We start from the raw sequence: 9,421 nt of genomic DNA on the forward strand, positions 1-9,421 counted from the left end.
CGAAAATAACAAGTTGTGGTGAGAAGGAGGTGGTGGCGGCGCCGGCTGTGGTGAGGAGGTAGTGGTGGTGGTGGTGGTGAGAAAGGGGGAGGAGGTGGCGGTGGTGGTGAGAAAGGGGGAGGAGGTGGCGGTGGTGGAGTTACTGGAAACCAAATCCAAGAAAAAACGTAAAATAAAAACTAAACTCATTTAATTTTTGTGTAAAATTACTGAAAACCAAAGTTATATTATAAAAATGAAGAATCTTAAAATTTACTATGTAAAAAAAACACATACAATCATAAAAGACAAAAAAGTCATTATTCCTCTGTATGTTATGAACTAGATTTGTGCACTAAACGTAGCTTAATTTTGTGCTTTTAAGATATTGAATTGTGAAATTCTCTATCAAAAATGTAAAGTTTAATATGATACCAGCTTTGCGTGTTTGGTTGGGGGGGGGGGGGAAGGATAAACATGCGAATGACAACTAAAACCGAGAAAAAAATAAAATAAAAGTGAGTTACGTGACGTAAAACATAGACAAAATTGAATTTATACCAACAAATATTTGAAAGTTGATGGGGTAAAAAAAATGAGGGGCTGAGTGTTACTACCTAACATCGTGCTAAGTAACAACTAAACAACGATCAAATCCATGAAAAAAACGTAAAACAAAACTAAACTCATTTAACTTTTGTACAAAATTATAGAAAACCAAAGTTTTATACAAAAATGAAAAATCTTGAAGTTTAGTTTGTAAAAAAAACTCATAAAAGACAAAAAAAAAATTAAAAATAAAAGTCACTATTGCTCCATATGTTATGAATTAACATATAGACAATTTGAAACTTTCACATAATTATATTTGTTAGATCAAAGTTAAGACTATCTTTAAAATAAAAGATTTATAACGAATGCGGTGATGACACATGGAAAAAAAATACTAAGTGTGTACACTAGGAATAGGTTATTAGGTCATGTGACACCTAAATTACTTATTTATTAACTAGGTTATAACCCGTGGTATCCACGGGTCGCTCTATTTTTAAAGATATTAATATTTTATTAATTTTATTAGAACAGTTTTTTTATAAAACTTGTGAGGATATATATTCAATAATTCAATGTTAATCGTACATAAAAATATATTAAATTAATGATATAGTTTATCTTAAGAAAAGCTCCACCTAACTAAGAAATTACATTGATCAACTCATTTAAGGCTGAATGGGATGTTTTGGATAGAAATGCCCTTTCAAATTTCAATTAAAGGGATTTCTGACTTAAATTGTTGAATGCCTATTAATAGACCATGGCCATGAGCAGCCAGCAGTCGTCATCCCTTCTTCATGCAAGTCATGAAAAAAATTTCTGCAACAAACCTACAAAAATTGTTAGACATGCAACAATATTCAATAAACACTAACCAAAATGCAATTTCAATTTCAATTTCCAAATGCACAATATCATAGATACGGTACCTTATCAAAAGTAAGAATGGTAGTTTTGGCAGCAAAACACAACTCTAGAGGTTCTCATGGAGTGACAAAGGGTCTCAATATCATTACCTAATATTGTTACCATGTTATGGAAAGTAAATTATATTTCTTAATTTATTTTTTGGTAAAAAACTATACTAATCCGAATATTAATTAATCAAAATATTTAAGGGTTGTTCGATTTGTTTTTGATAATAAACTTTTCTATTTAATAAACACGAGTTGTAAAATTTGTTTTTGATAACAACTTTTCTATTTAATAAACGTACATAAAAATTATTTGTGATTGTAAAGTGAAGTGTCCAAATGAGTCGGAAATATTCAAATGCTTAATCGATAAGTGTTTATTGATTTATGAATTAGACGGTTTTCATTTTCAACCCGTGTAATATAATAGTCTGTAATCTATATAATAAAAGAAACCAATGAAAGTACACATGTCATTCATTGAAGCTATCTATTTTTTTAGATAACTAGTGGGGAACCCGCGCGTTGCCGCGGTATCAACAATTTATAGTGACGTACTCGTTTTCCAACCGCTTGGCATAACCGATAGGATGAGAGGCATTCTTATCAATTGGCTAATTGAGGTACATTATTAAAGTTTATAATAACTTCATAAACTTACAAAGCTGCAAGATCTTACAAAGAAATGACGTCATATAGTTATTATTAAATAATTATAACGTCATATTTGTTCTTGTTTTGATGTTTCCAGGAGAAAGAAATGATGAATACCCTTGAATTCAACCTCTTAGTTCCAATGCCATTCGTGTTTCTGAAGCGGTTTCTCAAAGTTGCAAGATCTTACAAAGAGGTCTGCAAGATTTTAAAGAATAATATATTCATTGCTAGCAGCCAATTGATTTTTCTTTTTTGATAATCTTTGTGTTTATTTGTATAGATGGAGCAACTGTGTTTCTACTTGATTGACCTGTGTCGAGTATTTAGTTCCTCACCTTGGTGCACATCATCATTTTCATTCAAAGGCTCATCTTCATCATCATCTAAGGCGTCATTTTGATTAATCAAAGCAAGAGTCGGTGCTTGTAGCTCTAAATGAATTCAGACAACACAAAATCCCAAATTTAGTCCCAATGAAAACAAAGGTATAAATATATATTCTAAAGAAAAAAATTAACATATTTACCTCAGTAAGTGTACGGAACCCGGTTGACCAGACTTGACTTGACTTGGTTTTCTCAACTGTTCAGTTTGACACTTCCACGGAACCAGATAGTCCGAGCCGAGCCACTGGCTCACTGCAACCTTGCTGGCGGTCTCCATTTCTGCACCAGATATAAATTTGAAAGCTCTGATACAGAATGAGCTACAATTATTAAACCAAACAAAAGAAAGTATACTTTTAAAACCACACAAGGCTTTCCATATCAGCAATCTAAAAAACTAAACCAAATAAAAGAACTACTAAATTTATTTATTCTGGAAACTTTTTTGTTTTTATTTGTAGGCTTTCCATATCCAATCTACAGACCACAAGTTTTGGAAACCTGCAAACTACAGGTTCACCTTTCCTCAGTTAGCCACAAAACATCGCACCATTTATTCACAAATGTGACCCCATGGAACCCACCTCCAGTGACATACGCATTAAAAGATGAAACCACCAAAGGCGAGTTTTTGCCAAGTTCCACCACTTTATTTGAAACCCTTGATTCCGATCAAGCTCAATTAGCCGAATCTGTAACAACAGATACGAAACCGGTCACAAAAGTCGGGTATATTAGATGGCCTATGTGGCTAATAGGCCCGTTGGTTCTATTAGCCGCTATCAAGTATTTCCTTTTATGTTCGGTTGGCCAGATGCAGAAAAACAAACCTTTAGAGACGAAAGCCACATACTTGGCCAAACCTCGGGGACAAAAATGGCATTTTACTCTTTTTTAACTAATAAGAAAAGCAAACAAGGAAGCAGGTATAATATATAAACTTATTGAGCATAATTGTAGGATTATCAGCAGACTCACCATTCGATTTCACCACAGCTGGGTCGTAGATCAGTAGCTGCTCCAACAAAATCTTTACCATAATTCTTCTCAAAAACGTCTGTAAGTGCAACCAATTCAGGAATTTCTGAACATCTAGGAGCTGCAAATATTAAACTTGATATCCTTTCTTTTAGATCGGCTGGGCACTCCCTGGAACAATTCGACCCAAAACAGTGAGCAGTGCTATTAATGGTGTATAGAAGTAGTCAAGTAGATAATAAAGTTCTTTAATTCTAGCCTTAATATACCTTTGTTTTGCAATAATGGTTAGTCGTTGCACAATAAATTCACAGAAGAGCTCGATAAACTCGTTAGCAGCCAGAATATTCTGTTCTCTCATCACATGTTTAACCTTAATACAAAGAAAATTTCAGGTCAGTTAATGAAAGAAAATTTCTGTTCTCTCATCACATGTTCTCTCATCACCTGTTCAACCTTAACGATAAACGGGGCCTCTGCTTGTGTTCCTTCATTTTAGTTAAACGAACAGAATCTCTAGTTTGTGTTTGTTCATTCACTAAACGAATGAACACAAACGAACTTCCCGGCCGAACGGTTCACGAACCGTTCACTGAAAGTTCGGTTCGTTTGCAGTCCTACATACAAAGTCTAAAGTATGTATGCATGCCAAAAAGTGTAAAAAACTCATATCTGACTCATAAAATTATTTATAATATATGTATGCATGCCAAAAAGTGGTTGCGGGTTAATAGAACCCATATTAAAAAATAAATTACCCCTAGACCCATTACCCAACCCTTTCGGTGAGACGTTTGATGTTTCAAGTTGAAATGGCCTACGTACCAACTTTCAACATCAGAAATAAAATGATATGTATTATTAGTATTAATACATACTCGACAGGGATTATTGTTTTGTCTTTTGTGGAAAGGTATTATAAATATATATGTTACATCCATTTAGAAAAATTTTGGATTTTTAACAAATAAACTAACACTTAGAGGCTCTGTTTGGCGGTGAAAAGCTTCCAACCTTGATTTGAGAACTGCTGCAGTATCATCCTTCCTTTGCATTAAAGGCTCTCCAGGAACCTACAAAAATAAACAATTTGATGCATGTATTAGGTCGGGTCTGATCATTAAGGACACCAAATTTGTATTTTTAATGCAAAAAACCTCCTAATTCACGTTTAAACTAAAATCACAAATAAGGATGATAGGCAATTACACATTTACAATTTTTTCTTTTCAGTATTAAAGGGTTATTTAAGATATATGATTAATAAACTCAACAGGTGACTGACTAAACCCAAGGAAAAAAGCTCGCCTTTTACGATGTTCATTAATCTTCCTAATTGAAGTACATATCGCTTCATCACAAGCTTCAATCTCTTTACCTTTCTTAGTATCAAGTTCCCTTTGTACTGGAAACGGGACATCCACCAACACATCATAAGACGCATTTCCAACTGGACTATTTCCCAAAAGTTTAATCTTATGTTCCAAATGGATAGGCTGTGGTTCATATGTACATGCAATAATTTCTGGATTCTTTTAGGTACACTTTGGCCAACCATTGACCTGTTCCAGCCATTTGAGTGATTTGACCCATTCCATTTTTTTACCTATTTTTACCTGCTCAAACGCAGATGGGCTGAAATCAGTAACACATATTATTATCAACTAAAGAAAGAGAGTCAAAGGAAAAATTTACACCCGTAGTCAAAACGTGGAGCTAAAAGTAAGCTAGATAGTTGTACCATATGTAAAAAGTACAAACACAAAGCATATAAAACCTAATAAGCATAACTTTAGAACAACTCTATGCTCAAATCAGTTACCAATGGTTCTCCCTGTGCTACTGATAACTCCTCAATTGCAGACGTAACCTACCTGAGGTAGCAAATTTAGCGCTCTTGCATCCGTCACATCACTTAAACCAAAAATTGATTCATCAATCAAGAAATTAAGCATCAGAAACAACTAAATTCATGCATAATTAAAAATTACTTACAATCGTTGAAGGCTCCTGAACAAACTCAATGCTTGATCCCTTGTGACGCTGCGCTTTCAAAACACAAAAAATCCACTATCAAACACAAATTAACAAATATTTCACAATCAAACATTGAAACTACTAAACCTCACCGATCATTTAAATCCAATTTGCTTATCCAGAAACGTCGTCAATGTAACAACAGCATCACTAACAAGCCTAAACCCTAAAACACAAATTTCACAGTGAAGGTGGAATTGTGAAATAACCATGTAAGAGATAATTTATTTAAAAATTTATACAAAACAATACGTATATGTGTGTGTATATAAAGAGAGAGTGTGAAACTGAAATGATTTTAGAGAGATAGTAAGGAAGTTACCGGAGACGGAGTAATTTTCTGATGTGAATCTGCTTCTCTTATGGCTGTAACACTTGATGTTTCGTCGGAGCTTCTTGAGGCCATCTTCGTCACTCCCCTAACCACCACCAAAACCCTAAAAGTGAAAAACGAAAATCAGATAAAATCTTAATAATGGCCCAATTAATTATGACCGGAAAATGCAAAACCCTTACCGTCGTCGGCGACTAATGGCAAATACCTACTCTGTTGTTTCCGGCGGGGAACCACCGTGGGAGACGTCACAGGATTGTGAGAAAACCCTCTTTTCACGTACTCTCTCCCATCGCCCTTTCACTCTCTAACCCTGTTGTTCTCTCTGCCTTCTCTTTCTCTTCTCTCATATGCAATTCAACTGAAACTGAAAGAATTGAATCGATCTGAAGCATTTAACAATATCTGAAATCCCCAAATTACCCCTCAAGTGTCTTAAAACTTTGGGCGAACCCCTTTAAAATGGGCTTACACATCCTTGTACATGGTGCTTTAAAATTGATACGTGTGGCAAAATTACCATCTTGTACATCACTTCTCCTTTTTATAATAATATAGATTAATATCAATTAAAAAATTTAAAATTAAAGTTAATATAAATTTAAACAATTTGTATAAGAGATAATATAATATTTATAACTTTGTTATAGTTTCCTTCTTACCCCTAAACTTTATCAAATTTTATCTTTACCTTTCTTAGCCCTTAAGTTCAGGAAATGCAATTTTTAACCACTTAACTTTTTATAAACTTTGTAAATGCCACTTTGACCCCCTCAAGAGTTTTTGCTTTGACGATATAAATTCGAGTTAGTCGGGTCGCGTATAATGCGTTATGATTGTACGCTATAAATTCGATTTATGTTACGTTTTGATCCAATCGCAATGCATCTATAGGATATATTGAGTTCAATCGGATACGTCAAAACGTGCGTTTTCATATGGTTAACACATCACATAACGCTTGGACTAATCCTTTCGATATAAATTAATATAATTTAAATGATTTATTTATTTTATTAAACTAAAGTAGTTAAGGATAGAACCTATTTCAAAAATGTTTATAAGGGGTAAACAAAAATATTAGTCAATGTTTATTGATTCTATACTTTTATTTCCGTGTTCAAGTCTCAACTCAAATACGGTAATCACTATGTTTACGTGACATTTATAAGAACTATCACCGCAATCACCTCATTCATCGTATATTGAGTATATCCGTTAAATTTTTTTAAAGATATTACTACACAAAATTACATTTATGCAACTCGTGTGATACACCGGATTTTTAAAAAAAATATAACTTTTTTATTGTGTAGTATATAGTATGTTGCACACATGTTTATTACACGAGGTTTGATTAATAAATTATTAAATAGTTATTAATCAACGAAAAAAATAAAAGAATTAGTTGAGAAAGAAAATATTAATAAAGAAAATAACAAATAGTGGACAAACAATAAACAAATTTTTTTTATTTAGTTACTTATTTATTAGATATAGCTTAACAGTTATAAAAATCTTTGGCACACTAAAATGTGACACGTAAAAAATCTTTGGCACACTAAAATGTGACACGTAACGCAACTAGTTACTTATTTATTAGTTATAGTGTATTGTCAAATACGAGTAAAACTTAATATTATTATGATTATAATATTAAAATCTAAATATATTTATTTGTATTAAATTTGAATATTGGACGAGTTTCAATCGACCCGTATTTTCATTCTAGACTATTTTTATTTAATTTTGTAACTGTTTGAGACACTATAGATAATACATAACCCTAAATCGACCTGTTCATAAGAAATCAGTTGAAGTTCTCACATCTATAAAACACATAGAAACATATGTAAGGAGCTAAAATAAGTCATGATATACATCGAATGAGAATAAATTAAAGAAAAAATAATTATTTCAAGACTTTCGGCAACAATGATATAAAAAAAACAATGTGATTTAGAAAATCATAACAAATATTAGATCTTTTAAATATGTATATGTATGATTGAATATTTTTTTAACTGGATCTTAAATGGTTATAAAATCGTTTTTCAGTTTGTAAAATCATAAAAAGTATGATTGGACAATTTAGTTGATAAAAATATAATTTTGAACTAAAAAGATAAAAATGAAAAATTATTAATTAATCTAGTTGTCTAAAATAGCGGAGTTGATAAAAACGTACAAATATTATAATGACATAATAATTAACAATAAAATATTATTTTTCGAAAATGATAAGTAATGTCAGAAATTATAACTATCCATGATCTGATTAACGTCCTACCAGTCAATTGCGAAAACAAATACCCGCTTTCACAGTCACATGACGTTAGGAATTTTTATCTTTACGTTATGATGAAGATCACAACTAAAAACTCACACATCATGCCAATGAACATCAAGCAAGTTTTAGCCAAACTCATGAACAAAACGTGATTACAAGCGATCTCTGGTTTCGATCTTGCAATTAGACGCTAAAGTAAGACCTAGTTGTATAGGTTTCCTCCTTGTGTGTGACGACCAAAACTGGAGTGATGTAACACCTCGAAATTTTGTGTCCAATAATGTATTGACACGTGTCTTAAGTTACACGTGGCATATTATATTTAATAAAGGACTAATGTTGACAAACCTTGAAAGTATATAACTTCGAGGGTTATAAATGTCAAACAAGGGTAAGTATACTGTATAGTAACCCTAAATGGTGCTCGTACCTTCAAACGAATAAATCATGGATCGTACGGAAGCGAAACGCGGAAGAAAGTGAGAGTTTACAAGCTGCGGGGGGTAACTGTGTCAACATGTTTAATTATACCTCTGAGTGACCCTTTGACGTACCCGAAGCCTTGTAACAGTAAGATACACTCACTAGATTATAATATATAAATTCCGCGAAGTTCCGTTTTAAAACGAGAAAGTTATGATCAAATTCGTACGAGAGGGGTTAAAAGCGTCAATAATGAAAGTTAAGACATTCCAAATAATTAATAAACTAATCGGGGACTTAACAATGCGGGTAAATAACACGAGACCCTTAGTTGTAAATAATCGAGGGCCAAACCGCAAAGTTACCCTTTCAAACCCGAAAGGTCAGGTTAATAATTACGAAAGATTTCGTTATTAATTACCAGATTTTGATCATGATTACAAAAGATTTAAAAATCTGAAAATCTTGACCTCTCGCGGGCCGCATAAGCTTTTAGAATAAGTTGAGGCGGGCCGCGAGCCACCTCTTTAACCACGTCTGATTTTAAACTTCAGGCGGCCCGCGTTAAAGTTTGCCTAATCTCCCATGCGGGCCGCGTGGGACGCCCAGATCCAGAAAGTTTGGACTTGCATGCCTTTTGAGCTTGTGAACGATCATATGGCCAATAAGTGAGGCATGGGCGCCCCCTACTCGACCTATGACACCTTGGGACACCTGCCCATCATCCATGATCACTTGTAGGCTATGGTGTAATGATCTAAAGGCAATTTGAACACTATAAATAGGCATGTTGTGTGCATAAGTTTCACCACACCACAAACACTTCTCTTGATCATCTCTGGAGCTTCCAAGCCTTTATTCTAGCACC

The 9,421-nt window shown here is 33.4% G+C and overlaps 1 long non-coding RNA gene across 16 annotated transcripts; it reads right to left on the reverse strand.

Annotated features, from left to right (window-relative positions):
- Window positions 1-2,036: 2,036 nt before the first annotated feature.
- LOC110909187 lies at window positions 2,037-6,209 on the reverse strand. 16 transcript variants are annotated; one of them, XR_002575228.2, is made up of 13 exons: window positions 6,023-6,208; window positions 5,829-5,943; window positions 5,599-5,672; window positions 5,465-5,512; window positions 5,292-5,343; window positions 4,848-5,085; window positions 4,484-4,542; window positions 3,739-3,842; window positions 3,470-3,640; window positions 3,076-3,183; window positions 2,632-2,770; window positions 2,441-2,536; window positions 2,037-2,300 (listed from the first exon to the last, which is right to left on the reverse strand). It is a non-coding gene; the product is annotated as an uncharacterized LOC110909187 (long non-coding RNA). The 16 variants fall into 16 exon arrangements; XR_002575227.2 differs by lacking the exon at window positions 5,292-5,343 and adding an exon at window positions 5,344-5,383; XR_004878783.1 differs by having other exon boundaries at window positions 5,292-5,383.
- Between the last annotated feature and the right edge of the window lie 3,212 nt (window positions 6,210-9,421).

The sequence above is a fragment of the Helianthus annuus genome, chromosome 14 (genome assembly GCF_002127325.2).
Source record: "Helianthus annuus cultivar XRQ/B chromosome 14, HanXRQr2.0-SUNRISE, whole genome shotgun sequence".
Lineage (NCBI taxonomy): Eukaryota > Viridiplantae > Streptophyta > Magnoliopsida > Asterales > Asteraceae > Helianthus > Helianthus annuus.